Here is a 16,267-nt window from a genome sequence, read left to right as displayed (position 1 = left end):
TGCTGTTCTGTCTTCACGGCGAATCGACATCAAACACTGGCTCAGGAAACTGAGGCTTGAGGGAGCGGTGTTTATGGAAAGGGATTGCTCCCACACCTCGGCACGCTTCCTCTGCTAGGTTTTGTTTTACAGCGCCTCGTTCTGATTTCCAGTTCCAAACCCAGGCCAGGGCAGGCTGGGAGCTACACAGGCAGAAAGCACAGAGCTCTGCACAATGCAAAATGAATGACAAGCCCTTGCTTCCAGAGAAAGAGAGCGATGACACGCACACAGCTACCGAGTGCCCCAGACTGGGGCCCCAAAAGGGAGAGGGAACGTGTCCGGGACACTGACCAGGGGGAATAAAGTCAAGAAGCAAGCAAGGTGGGGGACTTGGGTGACAGATGCATTAGAAAGGCTGGACTAAGGCAAGACAAGCCCTTAACTGCTGAGCAAAGAAGCCTACCTCACCGGTGGCTCGCTCTTTTTGCAGCAAGCACTCATGAGCCAAAGGGGTGAATCCCCCGGCCTGTGCGAGCTTGTAACTCTGAGCTTTGAACTACGAGCGACGTGGCGTGCAGGTGACGCGAACTGTGCCCCGCTGTGCTGAGCTAGTGGAGAAACATCTGGTCTCAGCTGGAAATTGCTCTCGCGCACACAACCCTCTCGACACCCTGGACAAATAACCAAACTCCTCGGTCTGGACCACAGCTTGCAATGCTCTGCACAGAGATGCCCAGGGACGCCATCTCAGATTGGGGGGGGCAACCTGTGCATGTCATGATGGAGGCGCAGGAAAAAGCGAGAGCATGAGAGGGACAGACTGACGTTCAACGTAACCCTCTCTTGCTGCAATTTCCAAGTGTCAGATGTTAAAAAGAACCATTTTTCCTCCCTCCATCTTGGGACAACCTTTTATGTGCTTGGAAACTGCTGTCATGTCCCCATCTCAGTCTTCTCTTCTCCAGACTAAACAACCCAATTCTCAATCTTCCACTGGAGGCCATGTTTCATTATTCCTGTTGCTCTCCTCTGGGCTTTTTCCGATTTGTCCACGTCTTTTCTGAGACTGGACACAATACACCAGCTTTGGCCTTATCAGTGTGGAGCAGAGCAGCGGATAAAGATTATGGTAGTATCTAGATCCAACCATGGGATCAAAACCCCACTGTGCTAGGCCCTGAACAAACCTGGATCAGCAGCAGCCCTTGTCCCCAAACCCATGTAACAGAGGGTTGGAGGAAAGGGCTGTCTCAGGGTGTCCTTGCCTTTCAGAGCAAGAGGCCAGTGTGCCCAAGCCCGGCCAGCTGCTCTCCAGCTGGGTTCCAGAGAAGACTTAGCCCATACAAGGTTCAGTCAGAGGAGGGCTAGAAGAGTGCTGCCTCAGAGCACAGGCTGAAAGCAAGAGAAGGGGCAGGTGACAGCTCCTAACCATCAGGGAAGGGGCTAAGCTTGTTCACCTTATGAGGCCAGAGAGCCTGAGCCAGCGGGCTGGTTTGGGGTGGAAGAGTCACCCCGAGGGCGGGCTGACGGGGCAGAAAGGAGCAGGGGCTCCCGGCGGAGTGAAAGTGCTGCCCCTGGGAAGGTGAATGGAGAATCGCAATACTTACGGTGGGAACCGGCAGGACCCTTTCACCACAAGGGTTCGACGGGCTATTGTGCACGTACAGGGATGAGCTGTGTGGGGCTGTGAGCAAGGCACAGAGGGACGGCTGGCCCACAGGAAATGGAGTCCGTGTGGTGCCCCAGCTCCAGGCTGGGGGTTGCCTTATTACTGGGTTGTAACAGACAGGCCAAGTGAACAAGGAGAGGAAGGCTGGTGTCATGTTAGCTCCACGCTGCTTGCAGGGCTGGCAGGGCAGGGGAGAGGATAAGCTGGTGTGAAGGATCAGGAGCCCGTGGAGCAAGGCGCAGTGCTCTGATAGGAATCCTATCATGCTGGAAGTTGTAAAAGGATTGAAAATGAAGATGCCGTCTCACCTGGCCATTGGCCCTGGACAGTGATGCTCTTCCCATATTTCATATCCATCCCACAAATAAACTCCCTTGTCTGGCGACTGTATGGATCCAAAGAGGGAGGGAGAGGTGATGGGAATGAGGTAGAAGGGCAGGCTATGGCAAGGAAAGATGTGGGGGGAGGCAGAGAACAACACCGGGAAGGGGGAACAGGTTTCTGCATCCTGCCTGGCAGACGCTGGGTTTTCCTCACAACCGTAAGTGCTAGTCCCATACACTTTTAAAATGTAGTGCTCAGTTTTGAGAGCATAATCCTAAGGCAAAGGGTGAATTTGGTGGGAAATTCCACAGCTACAGAATACGTGGAGGCTCCGTAAGCTCCGGGGCACCCGTGAGTACCACAGACATTATCCGCAGGAGAGCAGCCATCCCAGAGACAAGCACCGGTGCACCAGTGAGGGGGCATGGACCGCAGGCTAGTGTCCACGATGACAGTGCTAGTGTCTAGAAACAGGAGTTATTCCTGGGAGTGATGTAAAAGTGCCACCCATGGAGATTAACAGCACTAACCAAAATATATAAAGAACAAGGCCTTTAATCTTGGAGCTATAAAAAGCCTGAGTGACAGAGCTGCTGGAGCAGACAAGAATCTTAAATCGGCAGCAGTTCACGGTTGTATCGGTGAATAATTTAACTGGAGGCCGGCGGGAAGGGAACTGGCCAGCACCAGTGGCAGAGCAGAACCGGAGCCACTGGGAAGTCTGAGTGATTCCCAGGAGGCAAAGGATCATAAAGGTGGGGTTTTTTGGGGAGGGAGAAGGGAGAAACTTTGATGGCTGAGCTGAAGCTCCAGATGCTTGTCCAGAGAATAACGAGAAGATGCTTTTAAATGCATTCCGGCGCTGAGATTCATGGCAGGAAGGCCAAGGAAAACTTCTGACAACACAGACCCAAAATTATTTGCTATCGAAAACCCCCACAGGGGAGCAGGGGATTGAATCTTGTGAAAGCTGAGGAGCAGATGGGCGACCACACTCTTCCGTACAGAAACAACAACAGACCTCACAGAAGAAATGTGAATGCACAACCCAAACCTCGGGTCTGATACTGCCCCAGGTTCCTTCAATCGCCAGGTCGAAACAGATGCCCTCCCTCCCCCGCACTGCTTATAAATGGAAACATAAGGCTAAGAATCTGCTCAGAAGCTAATCCTCATCTGCAGTACCATGCTGTGTCCCCCTGGACCCCGTCCCTCCTCTCAACTCCGTCTGGCACAGCTGGTGAATGCAGGGTAAAGGGAGGCAGCTTCAGCTGCCTAATGTCGAAAAAAATATTTTTGTATCCAATGCCCCCGTCAACCAGTTTCAAACCGTGAAAATCTACAACATGTGCAGGACAGCACCATCCCTTGTGATGATCGAGGGCCCATGTAGGTAGCCATGAGCATGGGGATCCCTGAGGGCCTTAGAGAGGAGAACCTGTTGTGGTCTGTCGCGCCAACTCATTCAAATATCAGAGCGCTATAATCAGACACCTGCTTATTTTACACCCCCCATGTGCTCATTAAAAACTCCCCTTCTGCATCCCCACAGGCTGAGCCTGCCCACACTGGCATTCTGGAAAACCTTTGCACAACAGGAAAAGCAGCTTCGCAGCAGGGAGACAACAATCCAACGACAAACAGGACATGCCGCATCAATGGGAAGTGAACAGCGAGCAGCTAGGACACATGCAAAGCCCCTGGTGGTGGTGTGGCAGGAGGCGCTTGTCTCACAACCCCAAGCACAGGTGGAGTGAAAGAGCGATCATGTTACCTTGTACCGCTTCCGAAGGGGGCGGGGAGGGAATACTGACCGGAGTGCACAGCAGCCGGTAAGAACCAAAACAGATTTTCACCTGTGGCCTACACTAGACATCAAAATCTGATCTCCAGGTGCACACGGCTGGCAACAACTCGTGGCCAACACACTAGGACTGGGAGCATCACTTCCAGCTGCAGCAGAGCACAGAGGAGAGACTTAGTCAATGAACTACATGTTGAATTTTGGTTCAGCTTATTTGCAAACCCATTCAGGTTGTTCCAAACCCAGTGGGGGGAAGCAGAATATTGCTCACAGAAATGATGACAAACAGAATAAATCCAAAACAACCTTAAATTTCCTTTTGGAAGAAGCAGAAATAGCAAGGGACTAAGGTGCCGGAGCAGCAATGAGAGGAAGAGCATGCAAAAATATTCAACACAACAGTTTGTCAAACCACCAAGAGACTGACATATTTTGCACCAGGATTTCAGCATGAATTTCAGAAAACCAGACATTTTGCTGAACAAGCACCTGTTTAGGGAACATTTCTAAGTGGGGAAATGCCTGCATTTCATTAAAAAGCCACAGCTGTGTAACCCCCTTTTGCATCCAGCCTTGGAAGTGCAGCAAGAGCCACAGGGAGTGTATTTCACACACTAACACAGCAGTGTCCCTCAAGCGTACCCCCCTACTCCTGTTACCCTGGTCTCTCTCAAACCTGCTGTTATCTCCCATCAGGGACACTGCGAGGAAAAGGCTTATCTGTGTGATTCTATAACACTGACATTTTGAACCCTGCATTTGGCCATGTCTCCTACCCCACAGCTCGCAGCTGGAGGTTTGTGCTGCTGGACTCACAATCCAACACTATTCTGTTGGGAGGAACTGTACATATTGCACATTAAACAGCCTCTGCTCTGGACCCTCTCAGATAAGCTAGCACTTGGGCTGAGAGGCTGTCCACACAGGCAGGGGCAGCTGTCATTACAGTCACACACATACTCCTGCCAAACTTCACAGCTGCAGCCAGGGCACACGTCAAGTCAGACAGCAGCCAAGACCCCCTCTTTTGGTATGATGAAGCCTATGCACACAGCTGAGAAAGAGGGCGTCGGGACACCAGCAGGCGCTGTGAAGAGCTCCTTACCTTGCCCTCAATTCGCAGAGGTTACATCACCCCTTGAAACACAGCCACGAGCCATGGCAGGACTTGCATACGGATCCTCCCTCCTCTGGGTGTTCTGGAGAAAGTGGATGAGGAGCGGGCGCGCGGTCCCACTCAAGTGAGCATTCATGCTTCAGCCAGCTTGAGGATGAGGCTCTGCAGCAAAGTCCTTAAGACCTTCTCACGGCTGCTGATCTCATCCAAGAAACTGAAAGAGCATCTCAGCAGGACACTGGCAGCCTCCCTTTCAGCTCCTCTCCCTAATGGCCATTCTCTGGCAAGCAAAATGTCAAGAACCAGGCGGGGGCGGTGTTTGGAGAAGGAGGGAGGTGGAGGGAGAGGAGATTCTCACCATCCATCAACCTCAAAACCTATTCAGCCGACAACTTGAATGGAGCCAGCATTTCGCTCTCCATGGTAACAAGAGATGGAAGGAAGACGGAAAGAGAGAGAGACGGGGGAGGGGGCCAGTTAAGAGCCGGCCTGGCAGAAACTGACGTGGAAGAAGCCGGGCGAGTTCTAGGCCCTGCCATTTCTCGTTGCTGTGCAAGTTGCACGCGGAAGAAGGAAAAGCCCTTTCACTGCCCTCTCCACGCGTAGGGTGCCATGTCTTTTCTGTGAGCAGAGTGAAGAGCTGGGGGCTGGAAATCACTCGCCCTGCTATATCCATCCTCAGACGGGGAGCCACCCCTCGCTGTGACTAAGGCTCCAGAAGCCATCCAAGGTCCGGGCCTGGCGACCCCACAGCAAGCAGAGCGGAGGAGGGAGAAGGAACCTGATTTATAATGAATCCCTGAATGCAATGCCAGCCTGTGCGCCAACCCACACCCTCTGCTGTGGAGGGGCCAGTGCTCCCTCAGACTGCCTGCCTCCCCCACCGATCTCACCTGTGGATGCACAGACACAATTCTGCTGCTGCGAACTGAATACCCTGGAAGTCCAGCAGCCTGGTCGGTCTCTCGTCCCTGCTCCCTCCCCAAGGTGCACGGAAACGGAGTCCCATATTTCAAATCCAGGCACCCCTTTGCCAGCTGTGGGTAGTCAGCACTCATTAACACTGCAGACCTGGCCCTTCTTCCAAACTTTCTTCCGTTTTACATTCCTAACCCGAGCTGTCACAGCCAGACCACGCACAACAGGGAAATGACATGTGATTGGAGCAGGCCTGTGTTGGAAGCTGGCCCCATGCAGCTACCCCGGCTAAAGCACTTATGCAAGATAACCAAACAAAGGAATGAAAAGCCTGGCTACTGCCGGCCCCCTTATTCCTATTTGAATTCCTGCCACAGATTTTTCTTGGAGGACACATTTTTAACCCCCCCCCCCTCCCCCCAGTCCAGACTCTCAATTCCTGGTTTGTTCTGGCCAGGGCTACTGTATGAGGGAAACACTGTTGCGTGATAATTCTCAATAGCCTTGTCTATACACTCAGCTTTCTGTGAAAGGTGAGCTGGGCCAAATTCCCCCAATAGTCCTCACAGCACATATGGTTTTAAAATGTCAGACAGACCGACCAACTGACCATCGGCACAACTTTTCTTCTGCTTTCACTCCTTCTTGCAGTTTGGTTTTGGAAAACACCCTTTCCTCCTCAGCTCCCTGCAGCTTGTGTAACTTGGTGACTGCAAAATTATGACATCAGACCCATCATGGACATGTTAATACCCATCTTTCCCACCCAAACATAGGCCTGATTCAGTCACCATTTCAAAACAGCCATATTACTCTGCCATATGGTTTTGCAGGGCATGCATCTGCCACTCTAAATAAGTGCCAGCCTACGCCAAACATGCTTCATTTTCACCATCACTTCCAAGTTTGAGAACAGTCTGAAGTGCAAACAGACCAGCGACCCAGGAGGGGGACTCCCCGGGGTCACTGCTCTTCTGCTCCTCTCCTGAGCTAGCCAGCTCTGTGTGTCATTCAACTCCTCCTCTTGGCAGGCTGCTATTCCCCCACCGCCTCACCAGCGTGGAGTCTGCGCCGCGGGCTTGCTTCTGCTGCACCTATGCAAGAGGGTGCAGGGAATGGGAATGGGAGTGTGGGTACTGGAGTCACATGGGTCTGAAGAGGGACTCCCAAAAATCGGTTAGCAAGATACTAATCTCTCCGAGGTGACTGTTCTTCTAGTCTAAAGTAAAAGAGGGAACACCAGCCATACAGCAGCCAAGAGCAAAGGGAAAGAAGGCATTTCCTCCAGCTGTGGCTGGCTGCTCACTGAATTTCACCTTGATCCTCTTGAGGAGGGTTTGAAAGCATTATTGTTTATCTGTAGTTTGGAGAGAGGATTTGCTTTCTCCGTGAAGTGGATTCTAATGTACTTCAAAGACTTGCCACCTGCTAATAAGATCCTTTTCTCTCCCTGTGATCCGAAAACAATGCCGGGGCAAGAGGAAAACCTTCCCATGCCCTCTGCACCAGCACACGTTGGGAAGACACTAACCATGTTACCACCCCACAGAAAAGTGTGGAAAAGCATTGGAAGGGCAAACAGCTCCACCAAATAGATACTGCCCCCTCTCTCCCTCCACCTTACGGCAACTGATTAGAGCAGCCAGGGGGAGGGGCTGGGCCTCTTCCTGTTTGCCAGAGGGAATCCATTGTTAGACTGAAGCTAGCAGTCAGGAATAAGGATCCCCCAAAAGGAGGCTCTCCCAGCACTGAAGGAGGCGGAAGAAGCCCAGGCAAAGCCAAGGTCTCATTCAACTGCGAAATGCAGGTAGGATACTCTGAAATATTTCAATGGGATATTACAGGAAAAGTCAAAACACAGCACAGCTATACGGTAACTTAGAGAGACGCTGAGACTGGTTCCATCAAGCTTAGTGGGCTCTGTGCAGTTCCCGCATTACAAAAGCTACAATTGCAAGCACCGCTAATTAGCAGAGAGCTGAGGCAGGGCAAGCCGGGAGAGTGGAAAGGCTACCCCTGATCTGCAAACACACACAACTTCAAACCCCAGACCTCTAGCCAGCACTAGGTTCGTGTACAATAAAGACAAAGCCGTCCTCCACCGTGACAGACAGACCCGGATAACGCCAGGTTGCTGTGTCAAGCCACTGCCAGGTTTTATCTTTAGAGCACTTAGTTACATGGGTCACAGAGCCAAAGAGAACCAGCCACCTTCAGTCCTGGCCTTCCTTCCACTCGCCAATCTCAACGAAGCCAGAACACTCCTGTGCTCCCCAGTGTCAGCCCTGGGGCAGCTCCGAACCCAGAACTGTGCTTCAGGACTGACCCCACCAGAGAGTTACAAAAAGAGCGACAACAACCCAACCAGGGGCAGGAACTGAGCAGAGGCTCCATTCGGAACAAGCGGCAAAATGCCTGCTCCCAGTGCCCGTCTCTGCCAAGGCAAGGAAAGGTGCTTGGTGAGGCAACACACAGACATCCGGCGTCTGAGACGTCACAAGCAAGCCTGCAGAAAGGAAGGTCAAACGGGCCTGCCGGGAGGGCAGGGGCTGGACTCGATGCCTCAAGGTCTCTGCCAGTCCTAGTGTTCTAGGATTCTATGGCCTAAGTCAGTGCCAGGTACACTGTCACCTGTGTATGGAGAGCAGCAGTCTTGTCCCTGTATTTCTGCTCTCCTCCTCTGGGGTGTGCGTGAAAACGGTACAGCTCGACGTGGAGATCCTGCTACGCCTCCCTCACGCCCCCAGACCATTTTAACAGCAGCACCATCCTACAAGCACACTGAAAAGGGTCTAACGTTGTACCATGCTGCTGTGGAAGATACCGGGGTGTCTAACCTATGGACGCTTGGGTTCAGCAAGAAAGTTTGAGAACCAGACCCTCCGCTTGTGCCCAAATAAATGTATTAGTCTCTAGGTGTCACGGGACTCCGCACTTCTACACAAAGGCAGAGATGACCAGGCCAAGGTCACACGGATTGCTCCAGCATGGCCTATATGGACATTGTACCCTTCTCCTGGCTGGGCAGAGCTGCTCCCAGGCACAGTCGACCATGCGTCGGGCTTTAGCTGAGGCTCTGAATAGAGACCAGGGTGGCTGGCTCACTACAAAAAGCCCTTTCCCTTCTGTTGGTATTCTCACCTTCTTATCCACTGCAGAGAATGGGCCATGCCCTCCGGACTGGACTGATCTCTCTAGCACTGGGCCTCTGCCTAGTAATGTAGCCCCGCCCCACCCCTTCTGCAGGTGTATCTGTACCTGCCAAACCCAAGCATCCACTTCATGTACCTGACGAGGTGGGCTCCAGCCCAGCTTATGCCCTAACTGCACCAGGTTCTTTGGACTTGTAAAAAGAGGAAACTGAACATGTGCACCGCAACCGGGGCCGTCCGGCTTTCGAGGCAGCCCTGCAGCGAAGGGATTTTGAACCTCAGCTCGAGTCGCTCGACAGCGCTGAGAGCACCGAGCTATTTTAGAGTTTCTATAAGCATAAATACATCAGAGGAACTAGCTCTTCATGTGACCCCTCACCCCAACCCTCCAAACCTGCTTTGTCAACTGATTTTCCAGCCAAATGGTCACCTCCGGGTTTTACACATCTGGAGATGAACCTGTCCCTGGAGATGAATAAAGGGACATTTCAGACCATTCTGCAGATAGTGAGATAGGACTTCAACCAGACGGCCCCCACTGACCTCGATTCCTTTCTGAACGCGTTACCAAGAAAAACGAGCCTCCCCCCCCATGTTCTTGACTTCCCACGGGTCTGACATGCAACGCCCCTCGCATAAACACAGAGCTAGACCACACGTGGGAAAACTCCCGCGGAGCGGACAAGGACGTTTACGAAAACGCACTGGTACAGGAACCTGAGCCGACTGCACTCTTCGGGGCAGGGTCCACTCCTCATCTGTAAAGTGCTGAGCACAATGGGGCCCCGACTGCTCCGCGAAGGGCCAGATGGATCTACCCTGAGGCCAATGCCCATTATCCTCTTTGCAGGCTTTTCTTTCTGGGCCCTCCGGGAGCCGAGGCTGCCGTGGTTCCGTCTGACCTCAGCATGCCTGAAGAAGCTGGCCGGGCCGCTGACCTCTATCGTGCACTGGCCCTTGGGTAGCCCCTCCCGACACAGCACTCGTGTGACACTGGCCTTAAGCTGGCAGAGCTAATGTCAGCCCTTCCTTACCAGGTGCCTTCATGGGAGGCGACCCCCACTACGCACAGTGAAACCAGTGTCACCAGTGCCTCTGCAGGAGGAGGCCTTTTCCGAGGCCTACATAACGTTAACTGAAGCCAAGAGGACAATCCTTCAGTCCCCTTATGTCAGCAGGGTCTGTTATGCTGGGTAACCCCCCAAGCAACCATAACACAAACTTCAACAAAAGCCAAAACAACCACCACTGCCGCCACCAGCTAGTGCCCTAAAAAGCCACACTCCTGCCACGAACCCGTGCGGCTTCTACGCGGCACAGAAAAAGGGAGAGGTGAGGTTGGCAAGAAAGGAACGAGCGGCGCTTCGAAGGTGTGCAGCATTTTTACCTGTGGGCCATGGAATCACACTCCAATTGCCTGGAAAGTTGGCTAATCTGATAACACCTACCAAGGGGGACAAAGATGGGAAGGAGAAATACAAATGACACACTATTTCTCACACAAAAAGGCAGGACTGGCCGAAGTGCTAACACCTCCATCACCAACCCAGACGTTTTAACCCAGCCTTGCTTTTATCAGGCGTCATGAAGGGAGTGGGAAATGGAAACGGGGCTGCGGGGATGACAGCTTCGCCAAGCTTTGGCCGACAGGTACAGGAGACTGGATGAATTCGCCTGCATCCAGAGAGATGCTGAACTGGAGAATGGCACCAGTGGACCATGGCTGGCCTGCTCTGCTTCCTCTGGAGCCAAGCTGTACCGCCCAGTGTGGAAACAGCAGGGCTGTCTGTCTCACTCCTTCCGGTGGAGAACTGCGTGGGAACTGCACGGCACGGCTGAGGCCTTTGGGCACAACTACAGACAGGGTCCGGGCCTTCGGCATGGAGCAGCCACCCCTGACAGACTCTTGCTGTTGCCCCTGGGGTGAGGGACTGGCCGGAGCAAGAGCTACCACTGCCTAAGGAACCATGCCATCAAGCCCCTCTTCCAGCAGGAGCCCCGAGGGCTAGAGAAAAGTGAGACCACTTGTCTGTGCTGGCACATGAAAAGCAGAGATGAATTTACGCTCGACACTAGAACTTCACCCCTCAGCCAGAAGCTCCAGGGCCCGGTACAGAACAGACGCTTCATGCTAGACGTCTCCCGAAGGCCTCTCGGGGTGCATGACTCTAATGAAATGCCTGCACTCTTCCACTGCGCCATACGCCCTTGTCTCAGGAGTCTCCCTTTCCAGAAAATACAACCGAGCCCGGACTTCAGTAGGGAAAGGGAAGAGAGGAAAGTGGAGCTCCCACTAGCAGTGGCCAGTGTGTGATTTCTAATGCTAGAAGCTGCTCGCCCCCAGCGGAGGGGAAGAGAACGATGAAATAAAGAGACATTCCCTATTACTTCCTTCACACAGCATGTGCATGGGATTTAGCCATTGCTGTATCACAGCTTTCAACCTATTACGTTCAGCCCCACCGCAGAGCACATGGCTGGGCGGCAGTGTGTCAGGTTAGCTGTGGAAGCGGGCAATGTGGTGCTAGCTAGGGTCCCGCGTCGCCCAACCTGGCCGGTTTCCAACCCTCGAGTAGTAGCTCAGGTGGCATGTTGTATAGAATGGCCACCTTTGCCTTCATTGGCCACCTGCCCAGATGAGCCGCACGGACGTCTAGAGCATCGCTTCTGCGTCCCGGGTCCTCTCTCCCACCAGCACCTCTGCTCTTGCTCTTCGCCCCCTCGCACAGGGCCTATTTGAGAAAACCCTCCCTGCTTCAAACGAAAGCATCTGTTCCTCTGTCCCAATAAATCATTCTGAAAACATGGCGCCACTCCCCACCCCTCCCACGGCCACCACTAGGGTAACGGTCGCTGGGTCCAATGAAGCGCGCTTTACAAAACCACCAAAGGGCCAGACGCAGAGACCAGAAAAAGAAGAAGAATCGAGACGAAACGAGCTGGTTAGCACGGAGCGACCCGGACTGGCAGGCTGCCAGTCTGCACAAGTTCCGAGGGCAACGCTGCCACCCACCAAGGCCAAAGACGAATCTGCCAACACACCATCAAGAGGGAAGCCTGGCAGCCAGCAGCTGCAATTCTCTGCCAGGCCTAAGTGCTGGAATCCTTCGCTCTCTCCGGTGGGATTTCAAATGCAGAACTGAAAAGCCAACAGAGAAAAGCAGTTCAGAGTATCCCAGCCCCGCGCGTAAGCAGCCCGAGAGAGACTGCAAGACAGAAATAACAGCTTTGGTTTCTTCCGGATCTAAAAATACTTAAAACAAGAGAGGCCCTTGCAGGCTACTCTGCTTATGTCTGAGTGTTAAAACACAGGAGCACATTCAACCAGCCTCCTCTCCCGGCCTGCCCCTCCTCTTCCACATCGCAAGCAGAGCCAGAGGAATTGCTCTCAGCTTCTCAAGCGAACAAAGATTAAAGCTCCTAGGGAGATATCAGCCACAGAGCTCGACTGGACGCTAACGAGTCGTGGCTCTAGCAATGCAACAAGCAGAGCTGCTATTGCCACTGAGAGACAAAGGACACGTCCCAGCCCTTTATAAACTGAAGTGCTCTCCCGCCTCCCTCCCCACACACTGACTCAATGACGGCACGCAGGGACCCTGGAGAAGAAACAAGCACAGCTTCCGGTCACCGCCTCAGGCCAGCCAGACGCCCCCACCAGTGTCCTGCTAATTGTTTCCACCTCTGAGCAGAATGAATTTTCTTATGTGCACCACCATTCAAGTGATGTAGGACAGCATCTTCACAGAATCACAGAATGCTAGGACTGGCAGGGACCTCGAGAGGCCATGAAGTCCAGTCCCCTGCCCCATGGCAGGACTAAGCGCCGTCTAGATCATCCCTGCCAGGTGTCTGTCCAACCTGCTCTTCAACATCTCCAGAGATGGAGATTCCACAACCCCCCCAGGCAACTTATCCCAGTGTCCCCCTCCCCCCCCCGACAGGCAGGGAGCCTTTCCTAATGTCCAACCCAAACCTCCCTTGCTGCAGTGTAATCTGGAGCACATACTGGAGCCCAAACGTCAGGAGGCAGGAGTGGGCCAAGGGCTTCTGGGAGCAGGAGGGAGCTCCGGGCTGGGGTGCAGGAGTGTTAGGTCTCCAACCAGGGATGCAGGATCTAGGGTGGGGCTCAGGGATTGCACGGAGGGGTGGAGATCAAGGACTCTGGCAGAGTGTAGTCTCTAGAGTGGAGCTGAGGACGAGGAGCTAGGTGTGCAAAGGGGGGATCCAGGCTCGGGGAGCTCTGGGCTGAGGGTTGGAGTGCAGAAGGGGGTCCAGGCTCGGGCTGGGGGCGTGGCCTCTAGGATAGGGCTGGAGATGAGGGCTTTGGCTTGCAGGGGAGTGCTCAGGGGCCCCTAAGGTTGGGGCAGGGAGTTGGGGTTTGGTGGTTCCCTGCTGGGGACAGTGAGGAGGGGCTCCCCTCCCATGCTGGGGCTCCTTCCCACCATCCCAAGCAGCTTCAGGGTTTGGGAGCAAGATCTCTCTCTGCTGCTGGACCCTTCTCGGGGCGTGTCAGAAAGCCGCGCAATCTGGGGGGGAACTCAGCCCTCCCCACACTGTGTGCTTTCCCCAAGGCTCTCTCTCGGCCCCTCGCAGTAACCTGCTGCATCCCTTCCTTCCACGTGTCCTGCACTTCCGTCACTTGGGATGGCCTGAGTCATCTCAAGCGCCCGCGGTAAGACGCAGGCTGTAGCAGGAGGAGCCTTGTGAGGCCCCGATGCGAGGAGAAGGGTTGTGCAATGCCCGAGTGACAGGAGCCCTAGGGCTGAGTGCGGAGATCTGCAGTTCCGGGGGATTTATGCCGGAAGATTCCTCCCAGCACATTACAGACCCGGGAAGGAAGGCTACTTCTTCCCTCTCTGGATGGCAACAGCAATGACAAAAACCAGGAGCCATTCGATGGTGAGGAGCCGCAACGGCAAGTGCTGGCCTGGCAGGCATTGCTCCTCTCCAAGGGATTCCGTGTCTCCCCATCTCCGAACATGGCTCCGAACTGACCCACCGCCTGTGGCTCCAAAGGGGAACCCACTACAAGAGTCCTGTTTTGGAACTGATTTTATGCGTGAATGTGATTCTGTTGACAGTCCAAAATCTGCCAGGATCACGCCCTTCCTTGCATGATGGGCAGGAGGCCAGGCTCTCCAAGATGGAGACAGCACCACCAATACAAGAAGCAGATGTGCTTTCAATTTCTGAGTCCCAGGGTCAGGGAGTCCCCGCTTGGCACAGATTTACTGTGGACTGTCGGAGATGGCACAGTGAACGTGGAAGGGATGTGTGAGGAGTGGGGGATAGAAGGATTTGTAACTCAGCATTATCACCGTGGTGATAATGGTGATATCACCATGGTGAGGAGGAACAGAAGCAGTCACTAATTTCAGGGGTCCAGAAGGACATAAGCTGCGGGGATCCATGTAGTGCAACATCTAGAAGAGTGGTGGCCGGCCTGTGGCCCACAACAGCCCACTGGGGTTCCATCTGTGGCCTGCAAATCCCTTTTCTGCCCCTTTCCCCTTGCCTCTCACGCACTGGGGCACCAGCCCCGTCACTCACTTAACGCTAGGGATGTTAAGTATCAGTTAACTGAACAGTCGAGTAACCTCATGAATTCTTATCGGTTACTCGACTAGTCGATAGTCCCTGGGGGCGGGGCCGGCAGCCAGTGCGCTCCAGCTCCATTCCCGAGGAACCCCCCCGCCACTCAGAGGCAGCAGTGCGGGGTGTCAGGTGGGAGCTGGTCCACGAAGGGAGCCGGTTTGAAAAACAGCTCCCCTTGCCGACTGGCTGCCCGTTGCCCTGTACTGCTGCGTCTGATACAAAGGCAGCAGCGTGGGGTGGCAGCAGCCCCTGTCTGGGGGGAGGGAGAGTCTGAGCGCCCAGACCTGGTGCAAGCTGGAAATGAGCTGAGCTGCCTGCTCACCTAGCTCCTACTACACTTGAAATGCAGAGTAGGTCCTGGACCCAGTATGAGCCAGAACTGAGCCAGGCTGCTGGCCAGCCTGCTAACAAATTTAGTGGCTGCGGGGGGGGGGGGGGGGGGGGGGGGCAGAAATGCATGTAGTCTAAAGCATTAGCCTACAAGCTTTTGCTCATCAGTTAATCGACTCCACTATTACATCCCTACTTAACGCCTCCCTCTCCCTCCCTGCACTTTCAAAATGCCACCTACTGCCTGGTTCACGGTGTTCAAGCTCTGGAAGGGAGGGGCAGGAGTGGGGAGAAAGTGGGAATCAGCAGCGATGGGAGGGAGGTGGCAGTTTAGGTAAGTGCGGGGCTATAGTGCCCCAGTGCACGAGAAGCGTGGGACACTTAGGTAAGTGCGGGGCTATAGTGCCCCAGTGCACGAGAAGCGTGGGGCACTTAGGTAAGTGCGGGGCTATAGTGCCCCAGTGCACGAGAAGCGTGGGACACTTAGGTAAGTGCAGGGCTATAGTGCCCCAGTGCACGAGAAGCGTGGGACACTTAGGTAAGTGTGGGGCTATAGTGCCCCAGTGCACGAGAAGCGTGGGACACTTAGGTAAGTGTGGGGCTATAGTGCCCCAGTGCACGAGAAGCGTGGGACACTTAGGTAAGTGCGGGGCTATAGTGCCCCAGTGCACGAGAAGCGTGGGACACTTAGGTAAGTGTGGGGCTATAGTGCCCCAGTGCACGAGAAGCGTGGGACACTTAGGTAAGTGTGGGGCTATAGTGCCCCAGTGCACGAGAAGCGTGGGACACTTAGGTAAGTGTGGGGCTATAGTGCCCCAGTGCACGAGAAGCGTGGGACACTTAGGTAAGTGCGGGGCTATAGTGCCCCAGTGCACGAGAAGCGTGGGACACTTAGGTAAGTGTGGGGCTATAGTGCCCCAGTGCACGAGAAGCGTGGGACACTTAGGTAAGTGTGGGGCTATAGTGCCCCAGTGCACGAGAAGCGTGGGACACTTAGGTAAGTGCGGGGCTATAGTGCCCCAGTGCACGAGAAGCGTGGGACACTTAGGTAAGTGCGGGGCTATAGTGCCCCAGTGCACGAGAAGCGTGGGACAGGACGCAGAGAGAAGAGGGGGAGCGCAGGCCACCTGCAGGTGGATCTCCTATGGGCTGCATGTGGTCTGCAGGTCGCCCAGTGCTGGATTTCAGTCCCACTGGGACAAAGAAAGGCCACTCGTGGTCCACTCACTAGTCCATCACGGATCCATTCACGGGGGTTTCAGTGGAATGGACAAGAACACCCAGAGTGGGAAATTATGGAATAATCCATCTCTGGGAGCAGTTTCTTTCTAAACGCCTCTAAGTTTGGCTTCTGCTGCATGAGGGTTTGCGTC

General features: G+C 54.1%; 1 protein-coding gene across 8 annotated transcripts in view; it reads right to left on the bottom strand.

The window, feature by feature from the left end:
* Positions 1 to 16,267, bottom strand: part of NDST2 (N-deacetylase and N-sulfotransferase 2) — a 109,592-nt gene that overhangs the window by 54,692 nt on the left and 38,633 nt on the right. The gene's annotated exons all lie outside the window — the stretch shown is intronic.

This window comes from Pelodiscus sinensis, chromosome 8, assembly GCF_049634645.1.
Source record: "Pelodiscus sinensis isolate JC-2024 chromosome 8, ASM4963464v1, whole genome shotgun sequence".
Lineage (NCBI taxonomy): Eukaryota > Metazoa > Chordata > Testudines > Trionychidae > Pelodiscus > Pelodiscus sinensis.
This window is presented reverse-complemented; position numbering and strand designations above follow the sequence as displayed.